The following is a 19,537-nucleotide window of genomic DNA, read 5'->3' as shown; positions in this document are numbered from 1 at the left end:
TTCTTCTTCTACTGTATTTCTTTCCCCCATTCTTGTCAATGGTTCCCTAATACTTTCCCTGAAGCTCTCTACAACCTCTGGTTTAGTCAGTTTATCCAGGTCCCATCTCCTTAAATTCTCACCTTTTTGCAGTTTCTTCAGTTTTGATCTACAGTTCATAACCAATAGATTGTGGTCAGAGTCCACATCTGCCCCTGGACATTTCTTACAATTTAAAACCTGGTTCCTGAATCTCTGTCTTACCATTATATAATCTATCTGAGACCTTCCAGTATCTCCAGGCTTCTTCCATGGATACAGCCTTCTTTCATGATTCTTGAACCAAGTGTTAGCTATGATTAAGTTATGCTCTGCGCAAAATTCTACCAGGCGGCTTCCTCTTTCATTCCTTAATCCCATTCCACATTCGCCTACTACGTTTCCTTCTCTTCCTTTTCCTACTATCGAGTTCCACTCACCCATGACAATTAAGTTTTCGTCTCCCTTCACTATCGGAATAATTTCTTTTATCTCATCATACATTTCATCAATCTCTTCGTCATCTGCGGAGCTAGTTGGCATGTAAACTTGTACTGCTGTGGTAGGCGTGGGCTTCGTATCCATCTTGGCCGCAGTAATGCGTTCACTACGCTGATATCCACATATGGTGACCTTATTTTCAGACTTGCTCGGATATATTGTTTTTAACTCTGTCTTATGTAATTCTTGATAGTTATATGGCTGGTAATTTTGCTGTTTAAGGGCCTGAGAATGGAATATTGAAACGCCGAATCATGTAGCCAATAGTGAGAGAGGAAATTACTGATGACGTCGTTCTTGACATTTTAACATACACGTCGACTCTTGTCTTACAATTCAGTAGAGTACGAAAGGATGCATCTAAGCTTTCCTAAAAGTGTTGGTGTTGCTGTAAATTCTATGTTATTCAGTCTGCAAGATAGTGGTGCATGTGCCTTTGGCCGACGTGTCCTTTTCCATAATGTTATTTATGTAGGTAAAGCGGTTGTAAGGAAAAAATGTTCAAATGTGTGTGAAATCGGAAGGGACAAAAACTGCTGAGGTCATCGATCCCTAGACTTACACACTACTTAAATTAACTTATGCTAAGAACAACAAACACACCCATGGCTGAGGGAGGGCTCGAACCTCCGGCGGGACGGGCCGCGCAATCCCTGACATGGCGCCTCTAACCACGCGGCCAGTTGCCAGAGAAATGACACTTTGTAGAGTATGAAACTTGTCAACCAAATACGAAGCGAGATCGTAGGAGGTGTCCTAACGGGGAAATTTTGTGAGGGGATTCCGAGGTTTCGGCATTTGGCTTAGGTCCACGGGAAACCTCCCGGAAACCACCGCCTGAACAGAGTAAAAGATTTATTTTTAATTCAGATATGGAGAAATATGTACATAACAAAAAAACGTCATAAACATAAAACTGTATTTCTTTATGTTCACAGAGTGTTACGACGATGGCGCATTCGGGAGGACGACGGTTCAATCCCGTCTCCGGCCATCCTGATTTAGGTTTTCCGTGATTTCCCTAAATCGTTTCAGGCAAATGCCGGGATGGTTCCTTTGAAAGGGCACGGCCGATTTCCTTCCCAATCCTTCCCTACCCTGAGCTTGCGCTCCGTCTCTAATGACCTCGTTGTCGACGGGACGTTAAACACTGACCACCACCACCACGACGATGGCCCGGGTTCCCGGGTTCGATTCCCGGCAGGTTCAGGGATTTTCTCTGCCTCGTGATGACTGGGTGTTGCGTGATGTCCTTAGGTTAGTTCGGTTGAAGCAGTTCTAAGTTCTAGGGGACTGATGACCATAGATGTTAAGTCCCATAGTGCTCAGAGCCATTTGAACCATTTTTTGTTACGACGATGACTTACTCGACATATTTGATGTATCTATGTACACATTTCATGTCCCGCCTTGCTTCTCATTCTCTATATAGAGGGTGTGCTCAAGTAATGATGCGCGTAGTCACAGTCTTACCAGCCAAATATGTACCGGGTGATTTGGTAGTGGAGGAGAAGGAGCTCCAATTGGGAATATATGAGAGAAGAATTCAGTTACTACATTTGACTTGCATCAAAGGAAACCTCCGGAAAATCGTGGTGAGAACCAGGAGATACAACTTTTCTTATTTAATTCTGGGACAATGTCTCGGACAAGAAATTAAAACCATTTATACGCATGTACATCAAGTTATAAACATACAGTATAAAGTCATCGTTTGACTCATCGTGCGTAGTTGAATTGCACTTTGATTGATATTTCTGGACTGTGGTTGATAACTGAAATATGTAATCGTACCGTGCGGACGACTGCGAGAAGTGCTACGGCAGAGCAGTGGTCTCACAAGTGGTGGTGGAATTGACTCCTCTCGTACTGCACCAAGGACGCGCACTACGCGACACTATGGAGAAGTGAGTCGCATCACAGAAACTCGGCATGTTGCCGCAAGCACCTCAACCCTCCTTGCTGACTGTGTCCCAGTGGTCAACATTTCTTTCGCCGCTTTTTCCTGATCGAACGTCACCGCACTAGGCTACATTAGCAACCTAAGGTGAACAAAGTGACAATGACTATATGCGCTTGAGATTTGAAAACTATTTTGTTTGTGGCACTGATACTGTCAGTTTAATGAATCACCTTTGCTGTTTCCTATGAAGTGTAAAGTTTATTAATTTGCACAGTCTGAACAGTCACAGAAAAAATTGCTAAATGTAGGAAGTTAACGAAATGGGGTCTGGATACGTTGAAAGAACGAGAGGTTGCTGAGAGTTTCAGAGGGAGCTTTAGGCAACGATTGACTAGAGCAGCGCATAGGAACACAGTAGAAGACGAACGGGTAGCCTTGAAATAGTGAAGACAGTAGAGGATCAAAAATGGTTCAAATGGCTCTGAGCACTATGGGACTTTACTACTGTGGTCATAAGTCCCCTAGAACTTAGAACTACTTAAACCTAACTAACCTAAGGAGAAACTAACCTAAAGCAAGCGAAAGAGAATAAAAACGTCTAAAAAAGAAGAGTGAGAGGAAGTTCAAAATGGCAAAGCAGAATTGGCTAGAGAATAAATGCAAGGTTTTAGAACCTTATTTCCTAAGGGAAAGATACATATCCCCTTTGGAGAAAGGAGAAGCAGCTGGACGAATATCAACAATTCAGATGTAAAACCGGTATTACGCACAGAAAGGAAATCTGCAATGTGGGTGGAGTAGTTTACATGGAGCCTCTGTAAGGAAAATGAACTTAAAGATAATTTATAGAAAGGAATTGTAGAAGGATATGAGAAGGGAGACATGATACTGCGAGAAGAATTTGATACAGAGCACTGAAAAACCTAAGCAGAAAGAAGGCCTCTGGAGTAGATGACATTCCGCCAGAACTACTGACAGCCTTGGCAGAGCCAACCAAGACGGACCTATTTCATCTGGTGTGAAACATGTACGAGACCGTCGAGGTAACCTCACCTTTCAAAAAATGCAATAATTTCAATTAAAAAGAAAGCAGGTGCTGGCAGGTGTGAATGTTAGCAGACTAACAGTTTAATACATCATAGTTGCAAAATACTGCCACGAATTCTGTACGGAAGGATGGAAAAACTGGTAGAAGCCGCCCTCGGGGAAGATCAGTTTGGATTCCGGAGAAATATAGGAACACAAGAAGCAATACTGACCCTGCGACTTCTCTTAGAAGGGAGGTTAGGAAAAGGTAGGCCTACGTTCATAGCATTTGTAAACTTAGAGGAAGCTTTTGACAATGCTGACTGGAATATTCTCTTTGAAATTCTGAAGGTAGCAGTGTAAAATACAGAGAGCGAAAGGCTGTTTACAACTTTTACAGGAACCTGGAGGCAGGGAATGGCAGGGAAGGAGTGGCTGAGAAAGGTGTGAGACAGCGTTGCAGCCTATCCCCGATCTCATTCAAATGTGCACTGAGCGAGTAGTAAAGGAAATCAAAGAAAAATTTGGAGTAGGAATCAAAATTTGTAGAGAAGAAATAAAAACTTCGAGGTTTGCCGACGACATTATAATTCTGTCAGAGGTAGCAAAGGACTTGAAAGAGCAGTTGAACGGAATGGAGATTGTCTCGAAAGTAGGATATAAGATAGACATCAACAAAAGCAAAGCAAGGGTAATTAAATATAGTCCAATTGAATCATGCGATGCTGAATGAATTATATTACGAAACGAGACACTTACTAAATGAGTTTTGTTACTTAGGCAGCAAAATAACTGATGATGGTCGAAACAGAGAGGATGTAAAATGTACACTGGCAATGGCAATAAACGCATTTCTGAAGATGAGAAGTCTTATCTGTAAGTATTTAGCAGGAGTATAGCCACGTATGAAAGTGAAACATGGATGAAAAACTGCTTAAACAAGAAGAAAACAGAAACTATCGAAATGAGGTGCTACAGAAGAATACTGAAGATTAAATGGGTACACCACGTAACGAATGAGGAGGTAGTGAATACATTTGCGGAGAAAAGAAATTTGTGGCACAGCTTGACTAAAAGAAGGGACCGGTTGATAGCACATATTGTGAGACATCAAAGGGTCGCCAGTTTAGTACTGGAAAGAAGTGGGGAGGGGTAAAAATCGTAGGAGACCAACAGATGAATAGAGTAAACAGATTCAGAAGAATGTAGTTTGCAGAAGTTAATCGGATATGAAGGAGCTTGTACAGATTAGAGTAGCATGGAGAGCTGCATCAAGCATGTTTCGGACTGAAATCCACAAGGACTCTCTGTTCCCGACCAAGTGCGACCAAAAAGAGACTTTGTTATTCTTTGATTTCTGATCGCAAATTGCTTAGCGTCACTTTAAAATTTAACTCATTTTGACCCAGTACATTCGGGATGCATGGATGGACAGTATAACGAGTTGTCCTTTGGGATCAGTGGCCATATGGATAGTGAACGGTCCAGTTACGTCTAGCAGGTTCTTGTACACACTCTGCTGCAATCAAAGAACAGACTTCGAAACTGACCATTGCTTCCAAGAGAGATTAAGAAACTAGCCAGTTTATCCGAGCTTTGAATGCTGTCAGGTAATGCGAAATTCGGACGTCTGGTTAAGAGACTGTCTTTTCTCTGCAGGTATGACAGTTGCCTAGTGATATTATAGACAACAAGGTGAAAGTTACAAACCAGTGGGGATTACAAAGAACCGTGAGGTGAAGAGGACAGTATGAAGGTTTACTAACAGAGTCGGCTACTGGCAATATACACCACTGGCCATTAAAATTGCAACAGCATGAAGATGACGTGCTACAGACGTGAAATTTAACAGACAGGAAGATGGTGGTGGTGGTTGTTGGGATGTTTAAGGGGGACTAAACAGCTAAGGTCATCAGTCCCCCAGACAGGAAGATGATGCTGTGATATGAAAATGATTAGCTTTTCAGAGCATTCACACAAGGTTGGCGCCGGTGGCGACACCTAAAACGTGCTGACATGAGGAAAAATTCTAACCGATTTCTCATACACAAACAGCGTTGCCTGGTGAAAAGTTGTTGTGATGCCTCGTGTAAGGAGGGGAAATGCGTACCACCACGTTTCCGACTTTGAAAAAGGTCGGATTGTAGCCTATCGTGATTGCGGTTTATGGTATCGCGACATTGCTGCTCGCGTTGGTAGATATCCAGTGACTGTTAGCAGAATATGGAATCGGTGGGTTCAGGAGGGTAATACGGACCGCCGTGCTGGACCCCAACGGCCTTGTATCACTAGCAGTCGAGATGACTGTCATCTTATACGCATGGCTGTAACGGATCGTGCAGCCACGTCTCGATCCCTGAGTCAACAGATTGGGACGTTTGCAAGACAACAACCATCCGCACGAACAGTTCGAAAACGTTTGCAGCAGCATGGGGGATCAGCTCGGAGACCATGGCTGCGGTTACCCTTACCGCTGCATCACAGACAGGAGCCCCTTCGATGGTGTACTGAACGACGAACCAGGGTGCACGAATGGCAAAACGTCATTTTCTCGGATGAATCCAGGTTTTGTTTACAGCATCATGATGGTCGCATCCGTGTTTGGCGACATCGCGTTGAACGCACATTGGAAGCGTGTATTTGTCATCGCCATACTGGCGTATCATCCGGCGTGATGGTATGGAGTGCCACTGGTTACACGTCTCGGTCTCCTCTTGTTCGGATTGACGGCACTTTGACCAGTGGACGTTACATTTCAGACGTGTTACGACCCGTGGCTCTACCCTTATTCGATCCCTGCGAAATCCTACATTTCAGCAGGATAATGCACGACTGCATGTTGCAGGTCCTGTACGCGCCTTTCTGGATACAGAAAATGTTCGACTGCTGCCCTGGCCAGCACATTCCCCAGTTCTCTGACCAATTGAAAATGTCTGGTCAATGGTGTCCGAGCAACTGGCTCGTCACAATACGCCAGTCACTACTCTTGATGAACTGTGGTATCGTGTTGAAGCTGCATAGGCAGCTGTACCTTTACACACCATCCAAGCTCTGTTTGACTCAATGCCCAAGCGTGTCAAGGTCGTTATTACGGCTAGAGGTGGTTTTTCTGGGTACTGATTTCTCAGGATCTATGCACCCACATTGCGTGAAAATGTAATCACATGTCAGTTCTAGTATAACATATATGTCCAATGAATACCCGTTTATCATCTGCATTTCTTCTTGCTGTAGCAATTTTAATGGCCAGTAGTGTACATCTGACCTGTCGTACAAGAATGACTGAGAAGTTGTGGCAGAGGGGAAACAGAAGATTAAAAGCTGTGCCTGCTGAAAAGAAAGTTTTATTTATTTGGTTGCTGACGGGTTAAGCGCTGGAGAAAAAAGTTTGCCATGTGAGTATTATTAGTTGATAAAAATTCTGGTCGGAGTCACCTAATGGGGTAGTCACCAGTGGCATCACTGGACACGTAACAGAAAGTGCCGCTGAAATCGACCATTGATTATGTATGTGTAGCGTGCTGCACCGCTTCACAGCACAAACGAGACATTCCGGACTCGTTGGGGAAGCCCTTGAAAGATGTCGCCAGCGAGATTAGCGCCGTTAGTGGGCAGTGGGCAGTTCAGCTGCGTTATGTAGTCCACCAATGACGGTGTTGGCGTCGCACAGCGGTACTCGAGCCTAGATACCGACACGATGCCTCCAGTAGCAGCGGACAGTGTGGCACCAAGACACTGGTGTCACCCCAGTCGCCGTTCGCTACGTGACCCGTGCTGTTGGCGGTGCAGCTGACTTCAGCACTCCTACATGAAGCAATTGTGGCTCGAGTAATCATCCACTCAGGCCAAATCTTCTGAGAAGTAACCAGGGTCGGCTTAGAGCCCAGGCGACACGAGTCGCCCGCCGCTTGGGGGGCCAAACTGTGAGGAGTGTCAGAGACGCCCAAGTGCAATATATGTACACAGTGCGTATCACAGTAAGCAGCGGAAACTGACACGCGTGTTAAGTGCACAAGCGGAAAAGAGGGAGGAGTGGACGCAGGACGCCAAATCGTGGCACTTTTGTGGAAAACAGTTCTCGAACCGCTCTTGGAAGTAACAGATAATTTAAAGTTTTCTTTTCCTATACTGATTAAACATGAGTGTTTGTTATAAAACGGTGCAGTTTTCAGTTAGGTGCATATTACTTCGCCAGTCTAGCTCTCTGTTATCACATGATTCATCCACGACACGCGCGGCCAGCTTATATCGGGCATGAGGAGAGCGCATTAAGGAACTACATTGTATATCACAATTAATCGCGTAAAGCGACATGTGTGGACGTATAAAATAATGGGAACAGAAGGAGAAGAGGAAACGAAACTTCACGATTGAGAAGTTGTGTTATGTGATTTCAGTGATTACAAAACAGCGTCATGTTTACAAAGAACTTGGCCTGGACTCATGCTCCGACTAAGAAGTGAGTCATAGAGCCGTTGTATCTTCTCCTGAGGAAATCTGACACCCTATCCTCTTTTTTATGTCATCAACCTTCTAACTGGCTTGATGTGGCCCGCCACAGATTCCTCAGTTCCTCTTCTGCGCCGATCTTTTCATCACAGAGTAGCAACTGCAAACTACATCCTCAGTTATTTCCTGTATGTACTCGAATCTCTGTCTTCCACTACAGTTTTTACCCCCGGCCGATATCTCTAATACCTTGGAAGCTATTACCTGACGTCTTAACAGATGTCCTCTCATCCTTTGCCTCCTTCTTGTCAGTGTTTTCTTCATGTTCCTTTCCTCGTCGATTCTTCGGAAAACCACCACATTCCGTACCTTAACAACCCACCTAATTTCGTTTGTAGCACCACATCTCAAATGCTTCGATTCCCTTGTGCTCCGCTTTTCCCACAGTCCGTGTTTCATTACTGTACAATGCTGTGCTCCATAAGCACATTCTCAAAAATATCTTCCTCAAATTATGGCCTATATTTGATGCTAGTAGACTTCTCTTGTCCAGGCGTGCCCTTTTCGCCAGAGCTATTTTGTTTTTTACGTCCTCCTTGCTACATACGCCATGGGGTGTTTTGCTACCTAGGTCGCAGAATTCTTCAACTGCATCTACTTTGTAATGACTATTTCTGACGTTAAGTTTTTGCTGTTTTCATTTCTGCTACTTTTCATTACTATCGTTTTTCTTCGATTTACTCTCAGTTCACATTCTGTAACTATTAGCCTGTTCATTCCATTCAACAAATCCCGTAATTCTGCTTCACCTTCACTGACGATAACAACGTCATCAGCGAATCTTATCGTTGATATCATTTCACCTTTACTTTTAATTCCACTCTTTACTCTTTCTTGTATTTCCAATATTGCTTCTTCGATGCCGAGATTGAGTAGTAGGGGCGAACACTACATTCGTTGTTTCTTTATTCGTGTCAGAGGTACACTAAAATGAACACATATACAATACATACAAAGAAAACTATACAGTATTCACCTAGAACTGCGCAACTTTGATAGCATTGGATGCTACAGACGTTAAGTCCTTCATGCTACAGCTGGTTCGGCATCTTTCTTTGCACTTGGTGAGTCGGGTAGCCGTAGCTGATCCTTCTAAGGGCTGTGAGGTTGTTACGAAACTCTTCCTGGACGTCAGTCTTGGCTTGGAAGGTTGATGTCCAAAGAGTGGATGTGAAGTTACTGTATTTGATTTATGCCTCTCGATGTTATCGGCGACCTCTTTTCTGATGTCACGTGGAGAAATCCCAGCGAGACATTGAACTTGGCCATGGAGGTTGGCCATTGGTAGCCTGTAACAATCCTACAGCTGTTACTTAAGGCTACATCAAGCTGCTTTACATGTACTGAATTGTACCACACTGGGCTAGCATACTCTCCTGCAGAACAGCGTAAGGCAAGAGCTGTTGTTCTTTATGTTTGTACACTCCTGGAAATGGAAAAAAGAACACATTGACACCGGTGTGTCAGACCCACCATACTTGCTCCGGACACTGCGAGAGAGCTGTACAAGCAATGATCACACGCACGGCACAGCGGACACACCAGGAACCGCGGTGTTGGCCGTCGAATGGCGCTAGCTGCGCAGCATTTGTGCACCGCCGCCGTCAGTGTCAGCCAGTTTGCCGTGGCATACGGAGCTCCATTGCAGTCTTTAACACTGGTAGCATGCCGCGACAGCATGGACGTGAACCGTATGTGCAGTTGACGGACTTTGAGCGAGTGTGTATAGTGGGCATGCGGGAGGCCGGGTGGACGTACCACCGAATTGCTCAACACGTGGGGCGTGAGGTCTCCACAGTACATCGATGTTGTCGCCAGTGGTCGGCGGAAGGTGCACGTGCCCGTCGACCTGGGACCGAACTGCAGCGACGCACGGATGCACGCCAAGACCGTAGGATCCTACGCAGTGCCGTAGGGGACCGCACCGCCACTTCCCAGCAAATTAGGGACACTGTTGCTCCTTGGGTATCGGCGAGGACCATTCGCAACCGTCTCCATGAAGCTGGGCTACGGTCCCGCACACCGTTAGGCCGTCTTCCGCTCACGCCCCAACATCATGCAGCCCGCCTCCAGTGGTGTCGCGACAGGCGTGAATGGAGGGACGAATGGAGACGTGTCGTCTTCAGCGATGAGAGTCGCTTCTGCCTTGGTGCCAATGATGGTCGTATGCGTGTTTGGCGCCGTGCAGGTGAGCGCCACAATCAGGACTGCATACGACCGAGGCACACAGGGCCAACACCCGGCATCATGGTGTGGGGAGCGATCTCCTACACTGGCCGTACACCACTGGTGATCGTCGAGGGGACACTGAATAGTGCACGGTACATCCAAACCGTCATCGAACCCATCGTTCTACCATTCCTAGACCGGCAAGGGAACTTGCTGTTCCAACAGGACAATGCACGTCCGCATGTATCCCGTGCCACCCAACGTGCTCTGGAAGGTGTAAGTCAACTACCCTGGCCAGCAAGATCTCGGGATCTGTCCCCCATTGAGCATGTTTGGGACTGGATGAAGCGTCGTCTCACGCGGTCTGCACGTCCAGCACGAACGCTGGTCCAACTGAGGCGCCAGGTGGAAATGGCATGGCAAGCCGTTCCACAGGACTACATCCAGCATCTCTACGATCGTCTCCATGGGAGAATAGCAGCCTGCATTGCTGCGAAAGGTGGATATACACTGTACTAGTGCCGACATTGTGCATGCTCTGTTGCCTGTGTCTATGTGCCTGTGGTTCTGTCAGTGTGATCATGTGATGTATCTGACCCCAGGAATGTGTCAATAAAGTTTCCCCTTCCTGGGACAATGAATTCACGGTGTTCTTATTTCAATTTCCAGGAGTGTATATGTGTAATCCAGTTCGATCCCGCCAGCTTCAGAAGAAGGCAGTTTTTGGAGGATACTTTCTGCTTCGGCTTCAATGTTCCTTGTAGGTCAGAGTACGGTCGAGAGTGACACCCAAATACCTGGGATGGGAACAATATTCTAGTGCAACTCCATTCCGGAATATTTCAAGTTTCCTGTCAGCTTGTTTGTTTTTCAGATGGAATGAAAACACTTGCGTTTTCTTAGGATTGGGTGCGAGTTGACTCTTTTCATAGTAAGTACCAAGCTGTTGTAGGCCGTGTGTAAGCATTATCTCTACATCTTCAAACCGATTGCCCTGGGCAGCAAGAGCAAGGTCATCAGCATATATGAAGCTTTTGCGTCCTTGAGGCTGTGGTTGATCGTTAGTGTACACATTAAAGAAAGTAGGTGACAGTACAATTCCTGCATAGGTACTTGGAATAGATTTTCCAGTACTAAACCGAGCATCAGCATTCTAGAAGTACAAGCAAATGATGTCATCTGTAGTACATAGGCCTTTCTACACATCCGTGTATTACATCTCTTTAATCTGAGCACTTCGTTCTTGGTCTTCCAGCCTTGTTTCCTCCTGGTTCTTCTACATACTGAACGTTACCCGTCTTTCTCTATATCTTACCCTCACTTTTCTCAGAATTTCGAACATCTTGCACCATTTTAACTTGTGAAACTCAATTTGCAGATCGACAATTCCCTTGAAAGTGACTTGATTTTTCTTCAGTCTTCCTTCCATTACCATCCGAAACGTCAGAACTACCTCTCTGGTGCCTCTATCTTTCCTAAAGCCAAACTGACAAGCGTCTAAAAATCGTTCAAATGGCTCTGAGCACTATGGGACTTAACTTCTGAGGTCATCAGTCCCCTAGAACTGAGAACTACTTAAACCTAACTAACCTTAAGGACATCACACACATCCATGCCCGAGGCAGGATTCGAACCTGCGACCGTAGCGGTCGTGCGGTTCCAGACCGAAGCGCCTAGAACCACTCGGCCACTCTGGCCGGCACAAGCGTCTAACAGATCCTCAATTTTCTTTTCCATTCTTCCGTATATTATTCTTGTCAGTAACATGGTTGATTTTGCGATAATTCTCGCACTTGTCGGCTCTTGCTATCTTCTGAATTGTGTGGATGATACTTTTCGAAACTCTGATTTTATATCACCAGTCTCATACGTTGTACACGCCAACGTGAACAGTCGTTTTGTTGACACTCCCCCAACGATTTTAGAAATTGCGGTGGAATGTTATGCATCCCTCGTGCGTTATTTGATCATAAGTCTTGCAAAGCTCTTTTAAATTCTAACACTGAATCCCCTATATCGTGTCTGTCGACTCCTGTTTCTTATTCCATCACGTCATGAGTCAAGTCATCTCCTTTATGGGGGTGTTCAGTGTACACTTTCCACCTACCCAGTCTCTCCTCTGCATGTAACAATAGAATGCCCACTGCATTCCTAACGTAACCGCTCTTGCTTGTAATTTCACAAGCGGTCGTTTTCACTTTTCTGTATTCTGAGCTAGTTCTTCCGACTACCATTTATTTTTCGATTTTTTTTCACTGGCCCATAACTTCTTTAACTAATCCCTGATGTCCTGGGAAGAAGTTGATGTCATAGCTAGTCCTATACGGGTTCCAACGTGGATAGAGCTGGGGATATAGGTGGACAGGTGACTACCCCAACGTAGCACCTACAGCTCAATGACACACGTGACGCGTGTGGTCGAGCATTGTCCTGTACAAAAGTGGTACCACGGTACTGTTACACGAGAGGTGACACATGGGGACGCAGGATGTACGTGAAGCACCGTTTTGCCGTCAGAGTTTTCTCATCCGTGACCGCACGTCATACCCGATGGCTTCCCGCAACATGTCGCAAAGAGTAGCACCTCTGTGCCTTCTCAAAACATGGGAAGAATAGCATCTCTCCCCATGTCGCCGCCACACTTGCGGGCGATGGTCATCTAGGGTAGTACAGAACCGTGATGAGTCGCTGAACACAGTGCAGCGCCATATAGTCCATGCTTCCCAGTCATGGCACCAATCATAACGCACCCAGTTTGTGTTGTGAACGGAAGCCTACGCATGGGGCGGTAATTCCTTAGTTCATCTGATGCTCGAATGGCAGCCCAGATGTGTAAGGGTTACAACAGCTTGATGCATAACATGGGAATCCTACCTTGTGATATTCGGATGTAGACGACCATAACTTTGATGACGAGTATGGCTGCCCTCAGATTCCCACGTGATCCAAAATAGGGCCGCTGTCATGTCAGAATGCCCCGCAAATCTAAGTACTGTACAACTCGACCAGTCAGCCGAGTGGAGATCCACAATGAGACCACTTACAAACCCTGTCAGTTGCTGATAGCGCTGTCTCACACTACTACGCGGCACGTCTGTGTCCTTCACAGTGATTATCCAACGTATGACGCAGTTCACGCACCTTATATACGCTACCAGGGCAGGTAACAACGGAAAACAGGAACAACGCAGATTCACTCTGCTGCCCGTTCTACCTGAAGCAGAGAATTGCCACTTTAATGATTAACGTAAGCGCCGGTAGTGTGTACATGTAAGAAATTACAGTGACGTCCGACCATGTCTTTTGAGGCTTCACTTTTTTTGTTTGCCAGTGTATTTACTTTGGCCGGCCGGGCTGGCCGAGCGGTTCTAGGCGCTACAGTCTGGAACCGTGGGTCTGCTACAGTCGCTGGTTCGAATCCTGCCTCGGGCATGGATGTGTGTGATGTCCTTAGGTTAGTTAGGTTTAAGTAGTTCTAAGTTCTAGGGGACTGATGACCTTATCAGTTAAGTCCCATAGTGCTCAGAGCCATTTGAACCATTTTGTATTTACTTTCTGGCCACAGGCAAATATCGATTTAGCTGGGACCCTTGCAATGACAGCGTCGGAACTTCTCCCTAGTCGTCTGAAGTATATCCCTTTATCTACTCTTTTCTTGATTTGTCACTTCATGAGATGACCTGAATTCCTTGACATCCGCTTTTACGTAAGCGGTGTTTATTTTTCCACTGACTTTTCCATATCGTCTTGTTCTAGGTATCAAATAAACTGATTACTTTTATATTTCGTTGTTTTCTTAAACCGTTATACAAACGCCGCCAATCACATTTATAATGCCACTCGATCGTTGAATTTTTCTCCTCATGTTTATTTTATTTCAAAAAATGGCTCTAAACACTATGGGACTTCACTTCTGAGGTCATCAGTCCCCTAGACTAATTAAACCTAACTAACCTAAAGACAGCACACACATCCATGCCCGAGGCAGGATTCGAATCTGCAACCGTAGCAGCAGCGCGGTTCCGGACTGAAGCGCCTAGAACCGCTTGGCCGCAGCGGCCGGCTTGACGTTTCCATATGACTTGTAAGAAGGAGAGTAAAACATTCAGATCGAAGCGTTGTGTTCGAAATTTCATTATACGGAGTTCTCATATTACTAGGTTAAGAAATTACCAGGTTGCGGAGTTCAATACCATCCGAATAACTGTGTGCACTAAATGTACTTCTAAAATCTGTGGTATCGGCACATATCCCTTTATGAAAGGAAATATAATTCCTTTAAAATTATTTGATGGTTGACACTTCAGCCATTATAGCTGGTTTCTTACAGTCAGAGTGCCCAACGTCATATTCGAACTGTTCGTCATTGGCAAACCGCCACAATAGGTCAGTTCATTTCAAATTCCTTTGTGTTTTTGGATTCCGAATCCTGAGTCTGGACCTTTTATTTCGTATTTCATTACTCATGATAACAATACAAAAAACAAAACACACACACACACACACACACACAGTAATGCTAACGAAATACACACGTTTCACAGACAGCATTAACCAAACACTGCTTGAGCCTTTCGCACAAGACGCGATCCAACGTCACATACACACTTATTATAATCAAAGAGATCGGCTTTCGTATTACAAAGCTTCGCACAACGTAGCACGAAGCAGAATTTTAGAAAACTACAGTTCGTCGTTGCAACTGGGTCACCAGAGTCATTAATATAACACCAAAAAAATGTTCAAATGTGTGTGAAATCTTACGGGACCTAACTGCTGAGGTCATCCGTCCCTAAGCCTACACACTACTTAACCTAAATTATCCTAAGGGCAAAGACACACATCCATGCCCGAGGGAGGACTCGAACCTCCGCCGGGACCAGCCGCACAATATAGCACTCACACACAGTAAATACATAAGTTTGAATCTCATAAAATGCACCGACTTTTTATATTTCTAAATCTAATCAAAAGACTGACTATTATCGTTGTTCAATTAATTAGTTTAAATGTAATTTTTTTATTTCTCTTGCTTTGCTGTGTCATTTTCATCATAGAGTTGACTTTTTTATTTGCTCTTATTTTTCTTCGTCAACCAGGATTGCTCATTGATTTGTAACGCGGCAGCTCGCGTAGCCCGTGTGATGATAGTTTCAGGTATTCATTTAATCATATGGCTAGTGCCCTCCGTCGGGCAGACCGTTCGCCGGGTGCCGGTCTTTCAATCTGACGCCACTTTGGCGACCTGCAGTCGATGAGGATGATAGAATGATGGTGAGGACAGCACAACACCCACTCCCAGGGCGGTCCCCGACCCAGCTGGGAACCGGACCCGGGCCCAGAGGATTGACAATCTGTCACGTTGACCATTCAGCTACCGGGGGCGGACATATAGTTTCAGGTAACCAATGATAACGATAAATTACAGCCTGGTTTCAGCGCCGAATCTGAAATTTGTCTGTCTCGAGTTTGCTCGTAGGGGATAGGTTTGATCGCCGTGTACAAAGCGGTTGTGATTTTAGTTCTGCCACAGATTGTTGAGGGCCGTTTTCTAGGATACATCGCACATCTCGAGGTTGTAGATAGGTTAGGCGTTAGGATATGAGTTTTAATTCAGGGGTACAAAACGCATCGCCTGGCGCAGTTCAGTCACGAGTCACTAAAAATCAGCTGGTGACAAGCACCTCCCGTTTCCGTCATAATCCGCATTTGTGAAACGACCCGCCGTGCTTGTGTGTCGGCTATGTAGTCCAGTCAAATAGCAGATATACCTTGCAAAAGGTGAGGTAGAAGGGTTTATTTTTTCAACTCATTCATATGGTTGGAAAGATCAGAAAAACGAGTTTTGCCAACAAAATTTCGCTTGGGAAAACTTTCTGCAGTCGAAAAACTTGGAAAATTTCGGCCTTTTTTCAGTTTTTTCAAAATATCTCAGTTTCATTTGCTTCTATCGCTTTGACGTCTACTTCCATTTTTAAAGAGCACAAAATTCTCTACAAATTTGATTCTTGCCATTTTTTCTACTCCCAATATCTAAGGCGTTACAGCCCCTCAAAAAATACCAATTTTTCAAATTTCGAGCAAAGTGGCAAGATACCTTATTTTTGAACACTATTTTTTCAGTTTCTGTTTGTGTAGTATAAATACATTACACATCATGTTATATGCTGGAATTTACCACCTCACTTTCAGGTATTCAATTTCTCTGTATGCAACATGAGGATTACTGGGCACCCAACTATTGTGATTCTTACATCACTACCTGAAGTTCACTATGGGCCACCTCAGCCCTGGTATATGTAAAACTATAAATATAAAAATACGTCGTTAAGAGACATAGACACACACACACACACACACACACACACACACACACACACATACATACACACGCACAGAAAATAAATTGTCTCAAGAAACTGAACTATTATTAGCTGCAATAGGCAACCTAATTAGGTAGGTAATTATTCTTGTGTATAAAAGTCACACAGTTGACATTAAAAATAAGTAGCTTTATTACAATTGAAATGCATTATCAGTTACTAAAAATGTTGACAGTTTTGGGTGTGTAATAGTTGTAATATCGCACTTTAGCGCTCTTGAGACAGATATGAGCATCACTTTAAACGTTTTGATGGGCCAGGTTCCTCAGTGTCACCAGAAATACCTTGAGTTACGGATTCAGGGTCTGTACATAGAGATGATCCCAGATTGACCTCTTCTTTAAACAGCGAGTCAGCCTCAGCAAGTTCGTTGAATTCGTCAGCGGTTTCCTCAATATCCTCCATAACATCTTCTTCACTGTCTTCATATAAAAATTTTGGCACGTTTTCACAGTTGACCCCAATACATTTCTTGCAAATTAAAGAAAATTTCAAGCCCGATTTCTGCAGGAGCACGCTCCGCCACAGTTCAGCTTGCATGAGCATGAAACAATGTCAAGAAGTGCTTCAGGTGCTGGGTCTTGGCTCATTATAACAGGTATTGGACCGTGGTCACTGTGATTCCAGCACCATTTCTCAGGAAGTTTCCAGTTTCCCATCCAACTTTGGACTTGTTGGTAAGTCCGCAACGAATGATGTTGTGCAGCACCTTGTGTAGGTGGCAACCGTGCAAGATTCACGTTGCTTTTTGTGGCAGACTTGGCGAATAGCTGGTACCACAAATGGTCTAATGTGTGGGAACTGCTGACACCTCCACTATACAATGCGATAGTAACCTGTTCACCTGCTGTTATTATTTCTTCACGGGTAGCATGTGGTTTATTGAACGTGTAAAGCGCTGAGGTTAGGTGTTCATTATTCGCAACAATATTGCAGCACTTAATTTTTCCTTGATCTACTTGTGTTGCAGGTCGGTAACCTCGTTTCTGTCCAGTAGCTGAAACACGGTGAAAGAACTTTCTGTAGCAATATCTGTGGTACCACCCATCTGCAGCAACCAAATCATTTACATTTTGAATCCGCTTTATCACTTGTTGAGCAAATTCATCACCACGTCGTTTAGCCTGTTCTAATACTGTCGATTGCACTTCCAATTTCATTACTTTGCAAACAAAATTTCGTTTGGCATATGGCAATCTTAACTGCTTGGTTAAAAAGTCATCAGAATTCCCTTTTGCACATAAGAAGCATTTCTCTTTGAAATTGAACTGACCTTTTTCCTGCGACCGACGTACCACGCCTGTTGGTTCCTGAGGATGTTGAAGGCTAGCTGCTGTCATGCTCTCATTAATGTACTTCTTGTAGCATGCTTCATGCACCATAACTTCACTGAGCGTTCTCAAAAATGGGTGTGGGCAGACTCCCTGCGTTTAGCACTACAGTCGATAAATGTGCTCAGTCCTTTCTTTTTCACATTGCGTCCATCACTCGCCACAGTTTCTTCAGAAATGAAACACAAGTTCATGTCAGACATACTCATTTTCAGCACCACAACATACACTGAATGGAAGCGACTCCAAACTGCAGGACCCTTATTGTTGTGTGCTAATAGCTGTCAGCGCTCTGTGAACAAGCACCAGAGATAATCGCCTTCCGCCTGCCAAAGAAGAAATACTCTTTTGTTCGCTAAAGAACAGTTCCTACATACTTTTTCTTATAACTGATCATTAACGTCAATCAACTGTAGAAAATGTACGGCACCTGCATGCAATCGTATTACATATTGTAACACAAATAAACTTCACGCAATCCGACGTGAATGTGTTTGTAGTCATTGAATATGATACTGTTTGTCCTGGCCCTGCAGCAGAGTGAGATGGTAAATTCCAAAGAATAACATGATGAGTAATATGTTTATACTACACAAATAGAAACTGAAATAAGTGTTCAAAAATAAGGTATCTTGCCACTATGCTCGAAATTTGAAAAATTGGTATTTTTTGAGGCGCTGTAGTGCCTTAGATATTGGGAGTAGAAAAAAATGGTAAAAATCAAATTTGTAGAGAATTTTGTGCTCTTTAAAAAAGAAAATAGACTTCAAAGCGATAGGAACAAATGAATCTGAGATATTTTGAAAAACTGAAAAAAGGCCGAAATTTTCGAAGTTTTTTGACTGCAGAAAGTTTTCCCAAGAGAAATTTTGTTGGCAAAACTTGGTTTTCTAACCTTTCAAACAATATGAGCGAGTTAAAAAAATAAAATCCTCTACCCCACCTTTTGCAAGGTACAGGCTTTTTTTCTGACAGTTTCACTGGACTAATAACCGAGCAGTAGCCGTCTGCCGATGTGGCAACACTGTAGCGGCAAGTGACAGACGTCAACAGTCGAGTAATTTTAATCGGACTACAGTTCCATTTGACGTAGTGTGCATTCTTATCAACTACTGACACATACGGTTATATATCTGTTTGTTTCTATAAACATTTAGCAGGCTCCGATGTCATATGACATTGTGCAACATATTAACTGAACATCTAAGGTGAATGGAAACGATGGCGATATGAATTAAAGACTTCCCTGACATTTTGAAACCGGCACCAACTGAAATCGCTCCAGATCATAAATTCCGCTGCTACAGAATACAAGCCAAGTGTATTAACTGCCAAAGTACCTGGCTCATTCTGCAGATAGATTTATGGCTATCTGATGTTCAGCTGTCAAGCATTTTCAGTAGTATTTCTTACTTTGCTGTGTCATTTTCATCATAGTGTTGACTTATTTATTTGCTCTTATTTTTCTTCCTATTATTCACTACTAGTTAATTTAGACCATCCACTTGCGTGTTGTTCAAATCATGCTTAGTTACTTAGTTAATAGTAATATTCAAACCTTCTAATTTTAATCATTTAAGCCTTCAGAGTATCAATGTAGTTTCTTTGGTAAGCGCCTCAACTCGCGACATACATTAATGCGTAAGAATAATGCGTACGTTAACGGAAATCTTGTACACATTGCAGTACTGAATTCC

Source organism: Schistocerca americana, chromosome 1 (genome assembly GCF_021461395.2).
Source record: "Schistocerca americana isolate TAMUIC-IGC-003095 chromosome 1, iqSchAmer2.1, whole genome shotgun sequence".
In the NCBI taxonomy this organism is placed as follows: domain Eukaryota; kingdom Metazoa; phylum Arthropoda; class Insecta; order Orthoptera; family Acrididae; genus Schistocerca; species Schistocerca americana.
The sequence above is the reverse complement of the archived record's forward strand: the minus strand, read 5'-3'. Positions refer to the sequence as shown.